This window comes from Phyllopteryx taeniolatus, chromosome 13 (assembly GCF_024500385.1).
Source record: "Phyllopteryx taeniolatus isolate TA_2022b chromosome 13, UOR_Ptae_1.2, whole genome shotgun sequence".
NCBI lineage: Eukaryota > Metazoa > Chordata > Actinopteri > Syngnathiformes > Syngnathidae > Phyllopteryx > Phyllopteryx taeniolatus.
In genome coordinates this window covers 24,655,818-24,675,990 of record NC_084514.1, presented here as the reverse complement: position 1 = coordinate 24,675,990, position 20,173 = coordinate 24,655,818, and the positions used below count along the sequence as shown (strand labels likewise).

The 20,173-nt window shown below is 44.0% G+C and overlaps 1 non-coding gene and 1 pseudogene across 1 annotated transcript; one reads left to right on the top strand and one right to left on the bottom strand.

Annotated features, from left to right (window-relative positions):
* The first annotated feature begins 16,963 nt into the window (after positions 1 to 16,963).
* Positions 16,964 to 17,128, top strand: LOC133488385 (U1 spliceosomal RNA). Its single transcript, XR_009791647.1, has one exon. It is a non-coding gene; the product is annotated as a U1 spliceosomal RNA (small nuclear RNA).
* A 1,623-nt stretch (positions 17,129 to 18,751) lies between these two features.
* Positions 18,752 to 18,930, bottom strand: LOC133488389 (U2 spliceosomal RNA; annotated as a pseudogene).
* Between the last annotated feature and the right edge of the window lie 1,243 nt (positions 18,931 to 20,173).

Below are 20,173 nucleotides of genomic sequence, written 5' to 3'. Positions count from 1 at the left end.
CAATGAAGTTATGGGAAAGAGTAGTGGAGGCTAGACTCAGGACAGAAGTGAGTATTTGCGAGCAACAGTATGGTTTCATGCCTAGAAAGAGTACCACAGATGCATTATTTGCCTTGAGGATGTTGATGGAAAAGTACAGAGAAGGTCAGAAGGAGCTACATTGTGTCTTTGTAGATCTAGAGAAAGCCTATGACAGAGTACCCAGAGAGGAACTGTGGTACTGCATGCGGAAGTCTGGAGTGGCAGAGAAGTATGTTAGAATAATACAGGACATGTACGAGGGCAGCAGAACAGCGGTGAGGTGTGCTGTCGGTGTGACAGAAGAATTTAAGGTGGACGTGGGACTGCATCAGGGATCAGCCCTGAGCCCCTTCCTTTTTGCAGTGGTGATGGATAGGCTGACAGATGAGGTTAGACTGGAATCCCCGTGGACCATGATGTTTGCAGATGACATTGTGATCTGCAGTGAAAGCAGGGAGCAGCTGGAGGAACAGTTAGAAAGATGGAGGCATGCACTGGAAAGAAGAGGAATGAAGATTAGCCGAAGTAAAACAGAATATATGTGCATGAATGAGAGGGGTGGTGGGGGAAGAATGAGGCTACAGGGAGAAGAGATGGCAAAGGTAGAGGACTTTAAATACTTGGGGTCAACCGTCCAGAGCAATGGTGAGTGTGGTCAGGAAGTGAAGAAACGGGTCCAAGCAGGTTGGAACGGGTGGAGGAAGGTGTCAGGTGTGTTATGTGACAGAAGAGTCTCTGCTCGGATGAAGGGCAAAGTTTATAAAACAGTGGTGAGGCCAGCCATGATGTATGGATTAGAGACAGTGGCACTGAAGAGAAAACAGGAAGCAGAGCTGGAGGTGGCGGAAATGAAGATGTTGAGGTTCGCTCTCGGAGTGACCAGGTTGGATAAAATTAGAAATGAGCTCATCAGAGGGACAGCCAAGGTTCGATGTTTTGGAGACAAAGTTAGAGAGAGCAGACTTCAATGGTTTGGACACGTCCAGAGGAGAGAGAGTGAGTATATTGGTAGAAGGATGATGAGGATGGAGCTGCCAGGCAAGAGAGCTAGAGGAAGACCAAAGAGAAGGTTGATGGATGTCGTGAGGGAAGACATGATGGCAGTTGGTGTTCGAGAGGAGGATGCAGGAGATAGGCTCTCATGGAAAAGGATGACGCGCTGTGGCGACCCCTAACGGGACAAGCCGAAAGGAAAAGAAGAAGAAGAAGAAACACAGTGAAAAACGTGTGCGCCTTCTGACCAGAAATTTAGGAGTTGTGACAGTCCTTGAGTGTCTATTTTCTTGTTTTCACCGACCAGCCTTTGTCCCCAGGCAGCATGTTTCCTTTTCACTGATCATGTGACGCTGCATGCTGACTATTCAGTGGCAATATACACTGTGACCAGTAGGTGGTAGTAACATGCCACAGAACTTGTAGACATTACACTTTAAGACTTGGAGACATTGCCATTTTCTCTGTAGGAACATAAAACTCTGTACAGAAAGAAACACTTTTTGTGACAATGCCTTCCTGAGGAAGGATCACTGGATGTCTCGGTTCCAATGATGCATAAGACTTTCTCAACCGCCCTTCAACCCTAAGCAGGTCGTTCACAAGGATGGGATCAAGTTGGTACATCTTATGAGTTTTTGGTAGTTTAGCTGATTTTTGACTGAACCATTTCAGCTCTTCTTCAAAGGCCTGTCTTTGTGCTGCCTGGATGAGTACAAAGGCAGCAATTTTTCTCTCCTCCACACTCATGTGCTCTGACTTGTCTCTCTTTACCATTCTTTTAATCCTTCCAACAACATTGAGGGCTATATTGCAGTCAGAGAATCTTGAGAACCTCTCAAAAAATCTCTCTGTCTCAGGGGCATTTGTCTTCAGGACTTTTACCTCTGGGTACCCAACAAGAAGCTCTGAGGAATGTTGGTTTTTGTCAATTTCTCGATCGCATAAAAACTTAGGTCCAGAGAGCCAGTTTGAGTCGATCAGGTCTGCCACCTTGAGACCCCTAGAGGCATGATCCGCTGGATTTTGATCAGTTTCAATGTAGAACCATTGTCTTGGATCTATGATGTCTTATTTTCTGGACGTGATTAACAACAAAGACATGAACGTGCCGAGCTTCATTCTTAATGTACCAAAGCGCAACTCGAGAATCTGTCCAGAAAAACTCCTCATCTATCTTCAGCTCAAGCTCTGCTCTGAGGAAGTTACTTACTCCGGCAGAAACTGGCTGCAGTGAATTCAAGGCGCGGGATGGTGACCATGCTTGTGGGTGCCACTCTGGCTTTACCCATGACCAGTGTACAATACACTACTTCATCAGCAACAATCCTGATATATGAACATTGCCCATAGCTATTGCTACTAGTATCTGAAAAATGATGCAGCTAAATTTTTTGGATCGTGCTGAGGTTCTCAGGAATGAGACAGCTTGGTATTCGAATTTTTGGAAGATTTTCCAAGTTGGAGAGACATATTTTCCACTTGGTCTCAAGTGCGAGGGGGACAGGCTCATCCCATCCAACACCAAGTTTGCACATCTGTTGCAGCACTTGTTTTCCAGACAAGATGTAGGGAGAGAGAAATCCTAATGGATCGTACACGCTTGCAACTGTTGCTAGGATTCCTCGCTGTGTGGCTGTTTTTTCTTTGAGGACCACATTGAACGAGAACACATCGGCCTCTACGTCCCATTTTACTCCAATCCGCTTTGCATTGGAACCTCAGTGTAGTTCAGATTCCCATCTTTCCTGTCACTGGCACATTCTGTCTGTGGAATCGCTTCCAGGACCTCTTTGTTATTCACACAAATTAGTGTAAGCGCAACTTTCCTTTAGCACAGATTTCTTGTGCTTCTTTGACCAGCTGTTTTGTTTTGTTGACTGAATCAACACTGATGAGCCCGTCATCCACATAGAATTTTTTGTGAATGAAGCTGGCTGCCAAGGGGTAGTCCTTTTCATGTTCACTGGCAAGGTGCTTCATGCCATAGTTATGCCACATCCTGGAGATGCTGCTGCTCCAAAAAGATGCACTCGCATGCGATATTCCTTAGGCTCAGTATCTGTGTTCCCATCTTTCCACCACAGGAACCTTATGAAGTCCCGATCTTCTTCGTTGACATGAAATCGGTGAAACATTTTTTTCATGTTGCACATGACTGCAATTTGGTGTTCGCGAAATCTGCACAACACTCCTACCAGAGCATTGGTCAAATCCAGACCTGTGAGTAGGTGGTCATTTAGAGAGGTGCCTTCAAATCTGGCAGCGCACTCAAAGACAACTCTAATTTTCTCTGGCTTCCTTGGATGGTACATCCCATGGTGTGTAATGTACCATCCTTCGATGTGCCATCTGCTTCTTCCACGTCACCATCTTCAAAGACACTGTCCATGAATTTCATATAGTCCTCTTTGCACTTGGGATTTTTCTCCATTTTTCTTTTTAAATGCTTCAGGCGAGCTGGAGCCAGCTGCTTGTTATTCGGAAGCCGTGGACGCTCTCTGAAGGGTAGAGGCATTTCCAGATGACTTTCCTTGTTGTGGTGAATGTTTCCATTCAAGAGCTGTAGGAACTGAATGTCCTCTTAATATATACACTCCCTTCTTTAGGGTTTGTGTCTAGAAAATCATTTTCCAATGCCTTGATCTCAGAGGCAGGTGTGATGGATGGAAGCTCTTTTACCGAAATGCGATGGCCGACCCGTTACATCCATTGAACTGGTCCAAGTTTTAATGGATCCCACGATACTCCAGCCTAAGTCTGTTTTGACTGCATATGCATCATAATCATTTCATTTAATCGTATGACTTCCCTTGGTTTCAGAGCCCTTGCACAATCATAACCTATCAGGAGTGCTGCAGGACAGTCCAACAGATCTCCTCTGCAATACCGAGAAGGTGCGTCCACCTTTTCGCTGTCTCACGAGTTGGAATACTGTTTTGCTCCAGTGGAATGTATTCTCGAGTGTATGTAGGTGGCAGCTAAATGTACTCTTGGGAATGGTACCCTCTTACTCTTTAACTTAACAGGTTCTGTGTTTGCTTGAGTTTTTTCACAAATGTCTTGGTCAATGAACGTATTAATGTTTTGTGTGTCCAACAGTGCTTACACCAAGATTTCTTGGCCTTTCTCTGCTGCCCAAGAGAGCCACACTGGAACCATCATTGAAGTGCAATCACTGTTGCCCACTCTCACACTGCATGAAACGGTTGAATCACTTTCCTCTTGTGGTGGTGTTTCAGGCTTGTCTGCTTGAGGACGTTCTTCATGGAGCAGATAGGGGTGGCTTCGCCTGCAAATATTAAAAGTGACTATGTCGACAATTTTTGGAGATATTGCCAACTCTGTGGCAACCAAAGCACATATTGTTGTTCATGATGAACTGTTTCCTTTCTTCAAAAGACATTTCCGAGTTGCAGAGGGGCTAGGTTTGGAACCTTTATCACCCTGTGATGTACCAGTGGCCTTTGGATTTTTAGACACCTTTGTTGATGCCACCAGGACACTGGCCTTCAGACGTTTTTTCTTTTTCAGGTTTTTCGCATATGTGCTTTAATGCATACAGGGGTGATACTGGATTGCATGATATGCTTGCCTCTTCGACCACAAAATCTGCAAATTCTGTGAAACCCGGATATGTCTTCCCTTCATCCAATGTTTTAGTGACATGCCGGTTCCAGCGGGTTGTTGCCCAGTCAGGAAGTTTCAGTCGTAATTTTTGATTTTCCTCAGAATCATCTAAAACCCTGAGACCTTGCACATGGGGCATAGCATTCTTACAGGAGATGAGGATATCACTAAACTCTCTTAATTTAAGGGATTCTTTTGATCCAATCTTTGGTCAGCTGCTCAGTTTTTCACAAATTCTTTGAACTACAAACTGGTGGCCATATCATTTGTTTGAGGCATCCCAAGCCTGTGGGTATGCTTCCTCATCACTTCGATAAAATGTTCCTTCTAACACACGAATTGCTTCTCCGCCTATGTATTTTTTCAAATAGAACAGTTTATGTGCTGGATCTGTACAGCTTGTCTCAATTAGAGCTTTAAAGCAGGTGCGCCACACAGTGAATTTGAGTGGGTCTCCTGTAAATATGAACGGCTCTGGTACTGGAAGTCTGGTCATTGCCAGGGATTCTTTCAATGCTGGAACGAGTGAGACTTCACCTTCATTTGGCTCTACTTTCTTGTCACAGTGAGAGACTGGATCACTGTGTGTGTGTGGGGGGGGGGGGGGGGGGGGTATTGTTGCATTTACCTTCAGAGAAATGGGGGGTTGACATGTGTCCATTTTCTTGTTTTCACCGACCAGCCTTTGTCCCCTGGCAGCACATTTCCTTTTAATTGATCATGTGACGCTGCATGCTGACTATTCAGCGCAATATCCAATGTGACCAGTCGGTGGTCGTAACACGCCACAGAACTTGTAGACATTACGTTTAAAACAAGACATTTTCTCTGAAGTAACAGAAAACTCTGTACAAAAAGAAACACTTTTTGTGACAGCTACAGTAGACTACTTTACACCTTGGACTGGTTGCCAGTCAATCAAAAATATATGAAAACTACTAAAAACTAGTTATCAACATATTCTTAGGTATTTGTGTCATTATTGGTGTTTCAATTAGTAACCATTATATTTTATCCTGACAGCAGCAATTTGTACCATGTACTGTCTGCAGACATTTCCTCCCACTTGTTCTTGACCAGATTAGCCATATTTATTTTCGATATCTTTGTATATTTGTGCCACTGCCTGATATCTTCACCTCCTCTTTGATGTCACTGTGTGTGTGAGTTTTTGTGTGTGTGTGCGCGTGTGTGTATTTGGGAATCGGCACTTAAAACAGTGTATAATTTTTTACATGAAGATTATAAATTCATTATTCATTATTGATATGTTTCGGATATTCGATAGTGTCAGATTTCGCTTATCCGCAGGACTAATCGGGAGAAATGTCCTGACCGACTCTCCGTTTAAAGGGTCAAGCCTCCCCCTTTCTCCTTACCGTATCCTACTCCGTACGCGCAAGGGGACGGGAGCTTTTAAGCCGGTGTCGAGATAAATTCGCCTAGGTGTGCTAACTGCCTTTAGTTTTACGGAGCCAATCCGATCTGCTCTCACTTATCACCCCTTGATGAGTAACCGCACCGAGTGAAAGGATAATAATGTGAGTACTCCGTTTTTACAGCAGCTCCATCTCTATGAATCATTTGCACTTGTCATTGACCTAGTAAATTTAACAATCCTTGTTAGGACCGTACGGATTTGTTTTTGTATTAAGCCGAAGTGATATATATGAGTTACTTTTGGGATGGTGTTACAACCAGGTGATATTAATGTCGTCGACGTTCAATCACTTATAAGAGGTTGAGTGATAAAAATGAGACAATTCCCATTATAAGAATGACAAAGATAGAATAAAATTAAAACAAGGTTTTTATTTCAGTGATTATTTAAAGTTAAAATAATAATATGACAATAAGGGTTTGTAATGTAGAGTAAACAATGAAAATAATGATAATAACAAAAAGGAAAAGAAGTAGAAATAGTTAAAAGTATTAAATCATAAAACAATTATTACCTTTTGAGTGAGCTTTAAGGAGTGATCAAGTCCTACGGAGCCATAATGCCAATTAATAATAAGATAATTTGGAATATAAGAATCCCTGGACAGCTGACTAGCTCTCTTCCCTATCCACGCAATGTCAATGGCGGTTCTATTAGTTACCTTATTATAATATTCTTTTAGTCTTACCCAATTAAAGAGGAGAATTCAAAAATGAAGAGCTATCCAAGTAGCCTGATGAATTCCTCCTGCCAGCATGTCCCTTGTCATTGCGAGAGAAAAGAGCATGTGTCTCCCTATCCTTGGGAGGATAAGAGAGCCCCATTTATCAGCGTGTGAGGCTTTTATAACCTTGGTTGGTTTTCAGACCTCCCCTCTTCTAGAATATTCCTTCGTTTACAACATGTCCTGACATGCGCTCCTCGCTGTCGGCCTGTCCTGATACGACCTGAGTGGAAAGTACCTTCTATCTCCACTTCAGAGTGTCCTGACTTGACCCGAGTGGAAAGTACCTTCCACCTCTACTTTAGCGTCCTGACTTAACCCTTATTTGCTCACTCAAATAGGTTCTCAGTAAATACATTCAATTACAAGCACATTTCATATGTCTTGAACTCAACCAATACATCTCATCACACCATGTTAATCTCTAACCAATCTGCAATACATGAGTATATGTTAAATGTCAAATAAATGTATATACTTTCATGTGAATACAATTCCCTCATGCATTCAACAGGTTTGTTCTTTTCTTTGTAGTACATCTTGCGCTGCTTTGCCTGAGAGAGAAAATCTTACACAGGTTACAGTTTTTGCACAAAAGCAGTTTCAAAGCATTTTCCATTAGTAATACAAAAGTAAGAATAATGTATAACAGCCTTACCAGGCTTGAAGTACTCATTATCAATGATTCTCAAAAAGAACATCAAAGTTATAACATCAAAGAAAACATAAAAGTTATATCAAGGATATAAAATCAAACAAATGGTTATAAGTGGTTGACTTCAGTACGTGTTTGTTTACTATGATACGGGGTTTAATAGTATTAAGATATTAAGAAGACTTATGCTTGACCTGGCGACTCATACTCATAATCTAAATTTGGTTTGGCGACCTCTGGTGGTTAACCCAGGAATTGAAACTGGGGCTGAGCTCACTCACATTGAACCCAGCCTCATAAGCCAATTACGACTTTTTGCCCCATCGCTTCATGTGGCTTGGCAGCCCACTTGACAATAGGTAAGCACCAACAACAACATGTATCAGAATCAGAATCAGAATCATCTTTATTTGCCAAGTATGTCCAAAACACACAAGGAATTTGTCTCTGGTAGTTGGAGCCGCTCTAGTACAACAGACAGTCAATTTACAGAACACTTTGGAGACATAAAGACATTGACAAAAAACAACAACAAACAACAATTGTGCAAAAAGATGCAGAGTCCTCAGTTCGAATGGCTAATATCGCAATAGTCCGGTGCAATGACCATTGTGCAAAGGGCACTGAGACTTCAAGGAGTGTATGCGGTTTAAAGTGACGAGTACTGCGATAATCTGGGACAATGGTTGTGCAAATGTTACAGATACTCCTCAATCAGTGTGCAAATGGAGCAGATGCTACTCTGGCATGAGTGGCCACTATATGCAAATAGTGCAGCACGGCGAGACAACTACAGTGAGTGCACGAGTAATACATAATACAGAAATGTGACAACGAACTCAAGTCAAAAAATTGCCAGCTTGTTGTAATGGAATTGTAAGTTAGCTGTTCAAGAAGTTGATTGCAAGAGGGAAGAAGCTGTTGGAATGTCTACTAGTTCTAGTTTGCATTGATCGGTAGCGCCTACCTGAGGGAAGGAGCTGGAAGAGCTGGTGACCAGGGTGGGGAGGGTCCGAGAGGATTTTGCACGCCCTTGTCTTAGTTCTGGCAGCGTGCAAGTCCTCAAGGGTGGGTAGGGGGGTACCGACAATCCTTTCAGCAGTTTTGATTGTCCGTTGCAGTCGGAGTTTGTCCTTTTTTGTAGCAGCACCAAACCAGACTGTGATGGAAGAACACAGGACTGATTCGATGACCGCTGTGTAGAACTGTCTCAGCAGCTCCGGTGGCAGGCCATGCTTTCTCAGAAGCCGCAGGAAGTACATCCTCTGCTGGGCCTTTTTGAGGACGGAGTTGATGTTGGTCGCCCACTTCAGGTCCTGGGAGATTGTAATTCCCAGGAACTTGAAGGTCTCAACGGTTGACACAAGGCAGCTGGACAGCGTGAGGGGCAGCTGTGGCGAAGGATGCCTCCTGAAGTCCACGATCATCTCTACAGTCTTGAGCGTGTTCAGCTCCAGGTTGTGTCGGCCGCATCACAGCTCCAGCCGCTCCGCTTCCTGTCGATATGCAGACTCGTCACCGTCCTTGATGAGGCCGATGACAGTGGTGTCATCTGCAAACTTCAGGAGTTTGACAGTCGGGTTCGCTGAGGTGCAGTCGTTCGTGTAGAGAGAGAAGAGCAGCGGAGAGAGGACACAACCTTGGGGCGCCCCAGTGCTGATGCTGCGTGTGGATGAGGTGGCCTCCCCCAGCCTGACCTGCTGTGTCCTGCCCGTCAGAAAGCTGTAAATCCACTGGCAGATGGCAGGTGAGACGCTGAGCTGAAGAAGCTTGGATGAAAGGAGTTCAGGGATGATGGTGTTGAACGCTGAGCTGAAGTCCACGAACAGGATCCTCGCGTAGGTCCCTGCACTGTCGAGGTGTTCTAGGATGAAGTGCGGTCCCATGTTGACTGCATCATCTGCAGATCTGTTCGCTTGGTAGACAAACTGCAGGGGGTCCAGCAGGGGACCTGTGACACTCTTGAGGTGGTCCAGCACAAGACGTTCAAAGGACTTCATGACCACAGATGTCAAAGCGACAGGCCTGTAGTCATTCAGACCCGAGATTGCAGGTTTCTTGGGGACTGGGATGATGGTGGAGCGTTTGAAGCAGGATGGAACTTCGCACATTTCCAGTGATCTGTTGAAGATCTGAGTGAAGACTGGCGCGAGCTGGTCCGCGCAGACTTTGAGGCAGGATGGAGACACGTGGTCCGGGCCTGCCGCTTTGTTAATCTTTTGTTGTTTGAAGATGCGTCTCACATCCTGTTCATGGATGGTTAACGCAGAGGTCAGAGGTGTGATTGTGGTCGCGGGTGCGGCCGGGTTGGTGTGTGGTGTGAAACTGTCCTTTTCAAATCTGCAGCAGAAGGTATTCAAGTCGTTGGCTAGTGTGCTATTGTTCTCAGCTTGGGGGGATCGTCGCTTGTAATTAGTCAGCGACTGGAATGCATGCCAGACTGATTTAGAGTCGTTTGCGCTAAACTGTTTTTCCAACTTTGCTGTATAGATCCTCTTTGCAATGTTAATTTCTTTGGTCAGCTGGTTTCTAGCTCGATTATACAGGGCCCTGTCCCCGCTCTGATATGCGTCCTCCTTAGCTTGGCGAAGCTGCTTAAGTTTAGCAGTGAACCACGGCTTATTGTTGTTGAATGTGCGAAATGATTTTGTTGGAACACAGACCTCTTCACAGAAACTGATATAGGATGTGACAGTGTCCGTATATTCATCCAGGCTGCCAGCTGAATTTTCAAAGACACTCCAGTCTGTGCAGTCTAAGCAGCTTTGAAGTTCCATCTTGGCTTCATTTGTCCACTTTTTGACTGTTTTCACTGTAGGCTTCGCACATTTAAGTTCTTGCCTGTACGTCGGTATTAAGTGAATTAAGCAGCGATCAGACGAGCCCAAGGCTGCACGAGGTATAGCACGGTATGCGTTTTTTACCGTGGTGTAGCAGTGGTCTAAAGTATTATTTTCCCTGGTAGGACAGTCGATGTGCTGCTTGTATTTAGGGAGTTCGTGGTTGAGTTTAGCTTTGTTAAAGTCCCCGAGAATAATGAGGGGTGAGTCGGGGTGTTTTTTTTCAATTTCGTTGACTTGATCGGCGAGCGTTAGCAATGCGGCGTTCATGTTAGCTTGAGGCGGAATATAGACGCCAGCGAGAATGAATGATGCGAACTCACGTGGGGAGTAGAATGGTTTACAGTTTACGAATAGCGACTCCAAATGCGGGCTGCAGTGTGTGCTGAGCACTGTGACGTCCGTACACCATTTTTCGTTGATATAGAGGCATATCCCGCCGCCCTTTGTTTTCCCCGATGATTCCATGTCCCGGTCCGCTCGATGAATATGGAAACCGGGAAGCATAACAGCGCCATCGGGTACAGCGTTGCAAAGCCAGGTCTCCGTGAAGCACATGGCCGCGGAACGTCCGAAGTCTTTACTGGTCTTTAACAGAAGATGAAGCTCGTCCATTTTGTTGGGTAGGGAGCGTACATTCGCGACGGGAACGCCAATCTGTGTCCTCTCTTGCGGAGTTTCACCTGAATGCCTGCTCGCTTCCCTCTGTGGCGACGCTTCCGTCTCCATGCGCCGAAAACCGCGGACGCCGCTCCGGTGAGTAACTCGGGGAAAAAACTGAGCGGATATTCGAAAGTTGGTGACAGAAAGTCCGGAGTAGACTCCTTGATGGTTAGCAGGTCTCCCCTTGTGTAAGTGAGTCGTGTAAGGTCTCCAAAGACGGACGAAAAACACAAAAAACACAAAAACAAAGACAATACTAGAGAGCGCGTTACCGAGGCGACCACACTGGTAGGCGCCATCTTAGTTCCATCTTAGTTCCTTGTGCAAACATCTTGTTTGCACAAGTGTTTCAAAATTAACAATGTATTTAATGCCGTTACTGTAATGAGAAATATTGAAGTATATATGGAAATAAACATTTATATTCATCAGATTTTCAGGTTGTGCCTTTATGGAGTTCATTCCATTTACTTGCATTTGTTTACGGGCAGATGTGCCACAGCAAGTGTGGCTCAGAAATCAGATCAGAAATGGGCCTTGCCCTACTGACAATTCGGCGTTGTTCTGATTTGAAACGAATGGGACAGTTGAACGGAAGCGGCTTGGTTGTAACATAGCTAATGTTGAATTGATCACAACAAATTTACTCTGATTCAGAAAATGATTTCATTGTATTAGTTGGTGGTTAGCTGTGGTGAAAAACAAACAGTTCAAGTCTATTTCAAGCCTACTTTTACCACTGTCCCATTAAAAAAAAAATATATATATATATACACTATTTATATTGCTGTCATATGTCAAAATTGATCAAATTAGACTTAAACGGTATGTAGGAGAGTACATGATAAGCACCATCTTCTACAGTATAAATAAAGCTGCAGTAGTATAAGGTTGGATTAGGAAGTAGGAGCATATGTAAAATAAAGCGGAAGTGAAAATGAGTGCAGCACAATGTGCGTGTGGGGACAGACGTCCCCAGTGGAGCAGGTTAAAATGAGAATATAGTCAAAACAAAAACGTGAGTTTTCCTTTATTTGCTTGTCTTCTTTGTCTTATCCCAAAGCATTTTTAAAAAGATTCTACTCTCTGTGTATTTGGGTTAAGAATGAGCTATGTGAGTAATGTCTCTGGTTTCAGAAAATGTACTTAGTGTTAGGTCGCACATAACAATAGTTAGGAGCCTAAGCTTCATGGTGACAGGGTTGATGATCTTTGTGATGGGGAAGGGCCCAACGAACCTGGGAGCGAGCTTCCGGGACTCCACCCGGAGTGGAATATGCTTGGTGGAGAGTCAAACTTGCTGACCCACTTTGTAGTTTGGGGCCGGGATCCTCCGACGGTCAGCAGCGGTTTTGTAGGACCGTCCCTGGTGCAGCAGCATCTGGCGGGCTCGCTCCCAGGTCCTCCTGCAGCGTCTCACCAAGGTCAATGCCGCTGGAACTGTGGATTCTGGAGCTATGGCAGGAAATAGAGATGGTTGGTAACCATGCACAACGTGAAAAGGCGATAGACCAGTGCATGCAGAGGGGAGGGAATTGTGAGAGAATTCGACCCAAACCAGTTTCTGAGACCAGGATCGTGGCTCCTGTGACGCGAGACATCGGAGCCCAGTCTCCAGGTCCTAGTTCAGCCTCTCGGTTTGGCCGTTGGTTTCAGAGTGAAACCCAGATGACAGACTGACGGTAGCACCTATGAGATTGCAAAACTCCTTCCAAAATTGCAAAATGAATTGGGGACCCCTATCGGATACCACATTCTTGGGGAAACCATGGAACTTGAATACCTGGTGTATCATCAGGAAACGATCTTGTCTTTTGTAGTTTTAATATCTTTGCAAAGAGAGAGACAGTCAAGAGGTTTGCGTCTCTACCCGTCTCTGAGACACATATGCGAAAGCAAGGCCGAATTAAACTGAAAAAATGCGAGGGGAATGAGGAAAGGAAAGAGACCTATTCAGTTATCTCATCTTATCCTTGAGAGAAAAGGGAGGTTGAAGAATGAATGAGAAGGGAAGTGCACACATCAGTGAAAATGAAAAATTGTTTTCTAACACAACTCAGGTTATTCACGTCATTGCTGTCGCATGCTGTACATCATTGCTGTCCTCATTACCACATGTTACATCAAACTATTAAGCGACTAAGTTCATTTGAAAAAGGCCACACAAGAACAAAGGACCATTGACGTAATAAACGACAGTATAGATTATATTTTGTCATTTTACCATAACATCTCATTTTAGGCTTGTGTTTGGCTGTTTTTCATATTAAATAAACAGCTGAAAGGGCATCAGCAATTGTGGCTCTCCTTACCCACTTGCAAGGGCCTTAAAGTACCTTAAAAGCAAAAAAATCGATCAAGCATTATCTTGTACAGTTGTGCTCCTAAGTTTACATAAGATGTTTACATAAGAATTTATGATTTCTTGGTCATTTTTCAGAGAATATGAATGACAACACAAACTTTCACTCGCCAGAAGAAAGCCATTACTAAGCGAATGCCACAAAAAAAAAAAAAAAAAATCACACTTACAATATGCCAAACAGCACAGAGACAAGCCTCAAAACTTCTGGAACCAAATCATTTGGAGTGATGAGAACATATATAAATAATATATATTATATATATATATATATATATATATATATATATATATATATATATATATATATATATATATATATTATATATTTTTATATATTTATATATATATATATATATATATATATATATTATATAACTATACTGCCCTCCCAAACAGACTTCGGGACCTGTCATGGATGGTCGCCCATGAGGTTCTCCCAGTCAGGTCCGTTATGCACTTCCGAGGTATTTCGGCGCACGTAACCTGCTCCCGGACCAGGTTGTGGCGCCCCCCTGAGTCGGTGAGGAATCTACTGTGGGAGTGCAGTGTTGCTGTAGACCTGTGAGCGACAGCCGGCCACCTGCAATTCCAGGATTTACCAGCAAAGGAGGTCCTAAATGCACATTTTGTGCTTTATGGGGTGAGCCAGTCCATGAAGACGAAGGAAGATTTTGAGAGCCAGTGGCTCACCATTGCCGCCATCAAAGACGCCATCTGGACCTCCAGAAACTTGTTGGTAAGGAGGCACAGACAGACCCAACCCCTCCCCCCCCTCCCCCGTGCCTGTGCTCCGAATGGCTGCAGCCACCATCAAAGCTGCACGCGACAGGCCAAGGACACAGCCACCAAGAAGTGTCGTCTGTGCCCACCCGGAGGAGGGAACCGGACTTAAACAGAAAAGGTCTAGGCAGCGACGACCAGGCTGATGCTGCGTGTGGATGAGGTGGCCTCCCCAGAAAGCTGCAAATCCACTGGCAGATGGCAGGTGAGACGCTGAGCTGGAGAAGCTTGGATGAAAGGAGTTCAGGGATGATGGTGTTGAACGCTGAGCTGAAGTCCACGAACAGGATCCTTGCGTAGGTCCCTGCACTGTCGAGGTGTTCTAGGATGAAGTGCAGTCCCATGTTGACTGCATCATCCGCAGACCTGTTCGCTTGGTAGGCAAACTGCAGGGGGTCCAGCAGGGGACCTGTGACACTTTTGAGGTGGTCCAGCACGAGACGTTCAAAGGACTTCATGACCACAGATGTCAAAGCAACAGGCCTGTAGTCATTTAGACACGAGATTGCAGGTTTCTTGAGGACTGGAACGATGGTGGAGCGTTTGAAACAGGATGGTACTTCGCACAGTTCCAGAGATCTATTGAAGATCTGTGTGAAGACTGGAGCGAGCTGGTCCACGTAGACTTGAGGCAGGATGGGGACACATGGTCTGGGCCTGCCACTTTGTTAATCTTTTGTTGTTTGAAGATGTGTCTCACATCCTGTTCATGGATGGTTAACGCAGAAGTCAGAGGTGTGATTGTGGTCGGTGATGTGGCTGGCTGGGTGGGTGTGAAAGTGTCCTTTTCAAATCTGCAGTAGAAGGTATTCAAGTCGTTGGCTAGTGTGCTATTGTTCTCAGCTTGGGGGGATCGTCGCTTGTAATTCGTCAGTGATTGGAATGCATGCCAGACTGATTTAGAGTCGTTAGTGCAAAACTGTTATTCGAACTTTGCTGTATAGTTCCTCTTTGCAATGTTAATTTCTTTAGTCAGCTGGTTTCTAGCTCGATTATACAGGGCCCTGTCCCCGCTCTGATATGCATCCTCCTTAGCTTGGCGAAGCTGCTTAAGTTTAGCAGTGAACCACGGCTTGTTGTTGTTGAATGTGCGAAATGATTTGGGTGGTACACACACATCTTCACAGAAACTGATATTGGATGTAACAATGTCCGTATATTCATCCAGGCTGCCAGCTGAATTTTCAAAGACACTCCAGTCTGTGCAGTCTAAGCAGCTTTGAAGTTCCATCTTTGCTTCATTGGTCCACTTTTTCACTGTTTTCACTGTAGGCTTCGCGGATTTAAGTTCTTGCCTGTACGTCGGTATTAAGTGAATTAAGCAGTGATCAGACGAGCCCAGGGCTGCACGAGGTATAGCACGGTATGCGTTTTTTACTTTAGTGTAGCAGTGGTCTAAAATGTTATTTTCCCTGGTAGGACAGTCGATGTGCTGCTTGTTTTTAGGGAGTTCGTGGTTGAGTTTAGCTTTGTTGAAGTCCCCGAGAATAATGAGGGGTGAGTCCGGGTGTTTTTTTTTCAATTTCATTGACTTGTTCGGCGAGTGTTAGCAGTGCGGCGTTCGTGTTAGCTTGAGGCAGAATGTAGACTCCAGCCAGGATGAATGATGCGAACTCACGTGGCGAGTAGAATGGTGAACTCTAATCGTTCTCCTCGCGAGTATATAAACCATCTCTTGTCTTCCTTCCTTGTTTATTAAATGTTCTAGGTTGTTTGAAACTGACAATATATGTGCATGAATGAGAGGGGTGGTGGTGGAAGAGTGAGGCTACAGGGAGAAGAGATAGCAAGGGTGGAGGACTTTAGATACTTGGGGTCAACCGTCCAGAGCAATGGTGAGTGGGGTCAGGAAGTGAAGAAACGGGTCCAAGCAGGTTGGAACGGGTGGAGGAAGGTCTCAGGTGTGTTATTGTGACAGAAGAGTCTCTGCTAGGATGAAGGGCAAAGTTTATAAATTAGAGACCGTGGCACTGAAGAGACAACAGGAAGCAGAGCTGGAGGTGGCGGAAATGAAGATGTTGAGGTTCGCTCTCGGAGTGACCAGGTTGGATAAAATTAGAAATGAACTCATCAGAGGGACAGCCGAGGTTCGATGTTTTGGAGACAAAGTTAGAGAGAGCAGACTTGGATGGTTTGGACACGTCCAGACGAGAAATAGTGAGCATATTGGTAGGATGGAGCTGCCAGGCAAGAGAGCTCGAGGAAGACCAAAGAGAAGGTTGATGGATGTCGTGAGGGAAGACATGATGGTGTTCGAGAGGAGGATTCAGGAGATAGGAGGATTCAGGAGATAGGCTTGAGTGTTCGCCAAGGTTGTCATGCGCAATAGGTCACAGTAGGTAGCAGTAGCGTTTTGAGACGCACATCAAACTGTTGTACCCGAAAGTGTCATCAGTCTGTGACATTCGACTAGACGAATGCATTATTTTGCGTCAAATTATGTTTACATTCGATTTTCTTTAATTAGTTAAATCATGGCAGCACGGTGGTGTGAATGTGAGTGTGAATTGTTGTTTGCTTGTATGTCCCCTGCGATTGGCTGGTAACCAGTTCAGGGTGTACCCGAATGGTTGGTTTATATGTTTCTGGGTGTTAATGACCCCACTTTCAAGTTATTTTATCGTGTCTCGATGCCGCTGTGCATTATGGGTATCCATTTACTGTCTCAATTTAAACTGAAATTCTCAAATAAGAAGCATATTTCTTCATGTATTAGCACACAGTAGCGTTTCATCTAGCGTATGTTCCGGCTTGCCGGTTGTGTGTATGGTTGTTCACGTGCTCATGATGACACCGTCGCTTGACATAGCATGCGCGTGAATGACTTCCGTGCTCGCGCCGAGTCCAGATCATACTTTACTTAGTAGAGAAAACACCATGATCAAGAAGGTGGTGCACCCAGGGTGAGGCTCAGCTGTTGCACTCCGGATGTGCTGACCTCTACGAATTCTCCAAATGTGGGAATCTTGACTGCATAATTTCTGGTAGTGGGGGACTGCGTTCGTGCTTTCACCTGATCATTGGTCAAAAATAATGATGGAGCAAACATAGCTTCATGAGTGAATATTCCTATCTGTGTGATATCACGATTGTACTCCATCGCTTAAATAATAGCCTGAGTACTAAAACAGCAAAATACCAAAGACAGGTTCATGAAAAGAATCCACCAACATGTGAGTTTGTTTATTGCCTGGATCAGACTACAAGACAAATTTGGTCTTTCCTGATTGGACTATGTCAGACTACAGCCATCAAATCTTGCCGTATATCTGGCAGACAGTGGCAACACGACACGACATGTATTCCGATACCACCGCATCCCGTCTTTTATGATGACTGGGCGTTATCTTGTCAAATCAAACACCATCGGAGAGGCAGAAACAGAGAACGTGTCACCGGTCAACGCGACCGCATCAACCTGGTATTACAGTATCTCCAGGAACGGTGCTCCTCACATATGGTTTAAAATAACTAAGTATTGGGTTGGTTGTTTTCCATCACATGTAACACTTGAATCAACCAGGCACAAAACAATTTACATGTTTTCTTAGTCTGATTTTGGGCACAGTACGGCGGCATATTAAGTTCCCACATGGAGCACAGTAGAAAGTGACACAAAATGTCGCTTCCTTGTTCTCTAGCCGCTAGTTTACTCTGTAAACAAATACAGCCTGCCTGTTGGACGTCATGGCAAGCAGAATGACTTTGGCGGTACAGCAAACTCATTTGAAACATCATTTAAAAATATAATACACTGTTCATGTTTTCAGAGGCTACTTTTAAATAGGCTTTACATGATCAGGATTTTTGGGGCCGATCACCGATCACCAAGTTTAAAAAAAAACGATAACCGATCACCGATCCGATTACAAGATGGAGCAATGTGTCTATTTACATGACTTGATGACTTGACATATGAGCCCATCCCAGCTCATATGATTCTCTCGCATTTTAGACAAAAGTTAAAACACCAATGACCTCTAGGGGGCATTCAAGGATTGGCCACTGACATAAATTTAGGTCAAATCAACATTACACACCGACGACGTGTTTTTTCACCGACAAGATTGAAAAACTTTATTGGCCGTCAGATAGTTATAGTACTGCGCAACAAGACACGTGACAAGGCTAAAAATAAACTAACTTTTTCGATTCATCCACGACCAAGACGCGGAGTTAAATGTGTCACCGATCAAGAGGTCATTGATGGGATCGGCGACATATGACATGAAAGCCAGTCATCATAAAATGCTAATTATCTGCCGATAATGATAACACCGATCAGATCGGCGTCAAGTCTACTTTGAAACTAAATAATTAACTCTTTTCAATTTATATGAAAGTGGGTCGAGACTTTGCAACATTAGTAGCCACATGCAAGCTGAATGTATGACAGAACTGAATGACTATGTCATTGTCCGCCATGCCATTTTAACAGACGGTCTTTCAATTCAAACCATTGGACGATATTTTTTTTCACACAAATAAAAAAATCCACCTACATTTGACATACTCCAATGTTCTCATCCTGTCACGACAACGTAAACGTGTATAGAAGCTCTGTGCGTTCTGTGGGAACGTTACACATTTCATGTCATTTGATTGATTGGTTGAGTTTAGGATTATTTGTACAATCTTGTGGGGGTGCACCGTTCCTGGAGATACTGCAATATCAGATCGATGCGTGGAGTGGACGGAGCAAGCCCCAATTCCATCTCCCAGTTCCAAAAAGCCATTTAATATATAGTCCCCGGATAGATATTAAACTGATAAGAACAGATACTACACTTGATCTTAGCCAAAAGGCCGATAAGCGATGCCAACATAACGCCCGAAAAGACGACCTCATTCTCCAGCCTACAGCCAAAGTTATGGTGGCACATATCGACGGGATAATCACAGATGAGTCACATATGGACTCGCTAAGCAACAATTATGAAACGAATGTCAACTGTGTTGTTTTTCAACATTTATATTTAAAGAATGTTGTCAGATGCTCATGTTCTTTGGTCAAGTGGTTCACATCGATCCAATAGAATGCGGACATATCTTTAGCCGTGTATTAAGTCTTAAACAACCGAAGAAAATAATGAGTTATTTGGAATATAAAAAGGTTGTTGGTATAATGTTGTGGCCACGAGCTGAATAACTGTTTGCTCAACATTTTGAAATCAATGGCACGGCCTCGCTCCAATACTTCCTGTTTCCTGCTTTGGGAACTGACATTAGGACTCTAGCGCCATCGTCGCAGAGGAGGCGAATTACACCCCTTCCACTAATTTAGTTCCACAACGTTGCTGTTCCTCATGTCGGAAGCGTTAATAATCGAATAAAAACATGCCAGAAACGTCAAAATCCTTGAATATTTTCCATTAAACGTTTCAACGTATACCCCAAAACAGTAAGCAGGCCCTGCCCAATAATTAATGCAAAAAACCACAGAGTGAAAGCAAAACTAACCACTTGTGAAGTACTTAACTATAATCAGCCATTATTACTTGACAACACACAACAATAGAAGAAAAAAATCAATATTCGTAAACAAATTTAGTTTGGTTGTCATACTTAAGTATAATAGTCTTAAGGAAATGCATGGTCACGAGTAGGCCCCGTGTTTCGCAATTAGCTTTACCTGTTGATGTGAAGTGACATCATATCCAATTTTGCTTCCTTAAAATCTTATGACTGGTCACTCGAAGGAGATTGACAACTCAGAGGAGTCTGTATTAACATTTTGTTTCAGTTGTTGATGGCGAAAATCCAATTTTGTCATCTAATTTGTTCATTTTACCGAACTTGACCGCTCGTATTCCAAAGTGATGTTCAGGTCACCTGGGAGATCTCAGCGTTCTTACTTCAACTTGGTCAACGTAATTAAATGCTTAACCGTGCACACCCAACAATCATATGACATGAAGTGTGCAGAATGGAGTGTAAAACCAATGAATCTCATTTCGGGGGTTGGTCGCTCTCGGGATTCAATGGGTCGCAGACAACTATTAAAAACTTACGTGCATTGTTATTCTGATTTTCGGTACAGTTCGCAGGCGTATTAAGTTCC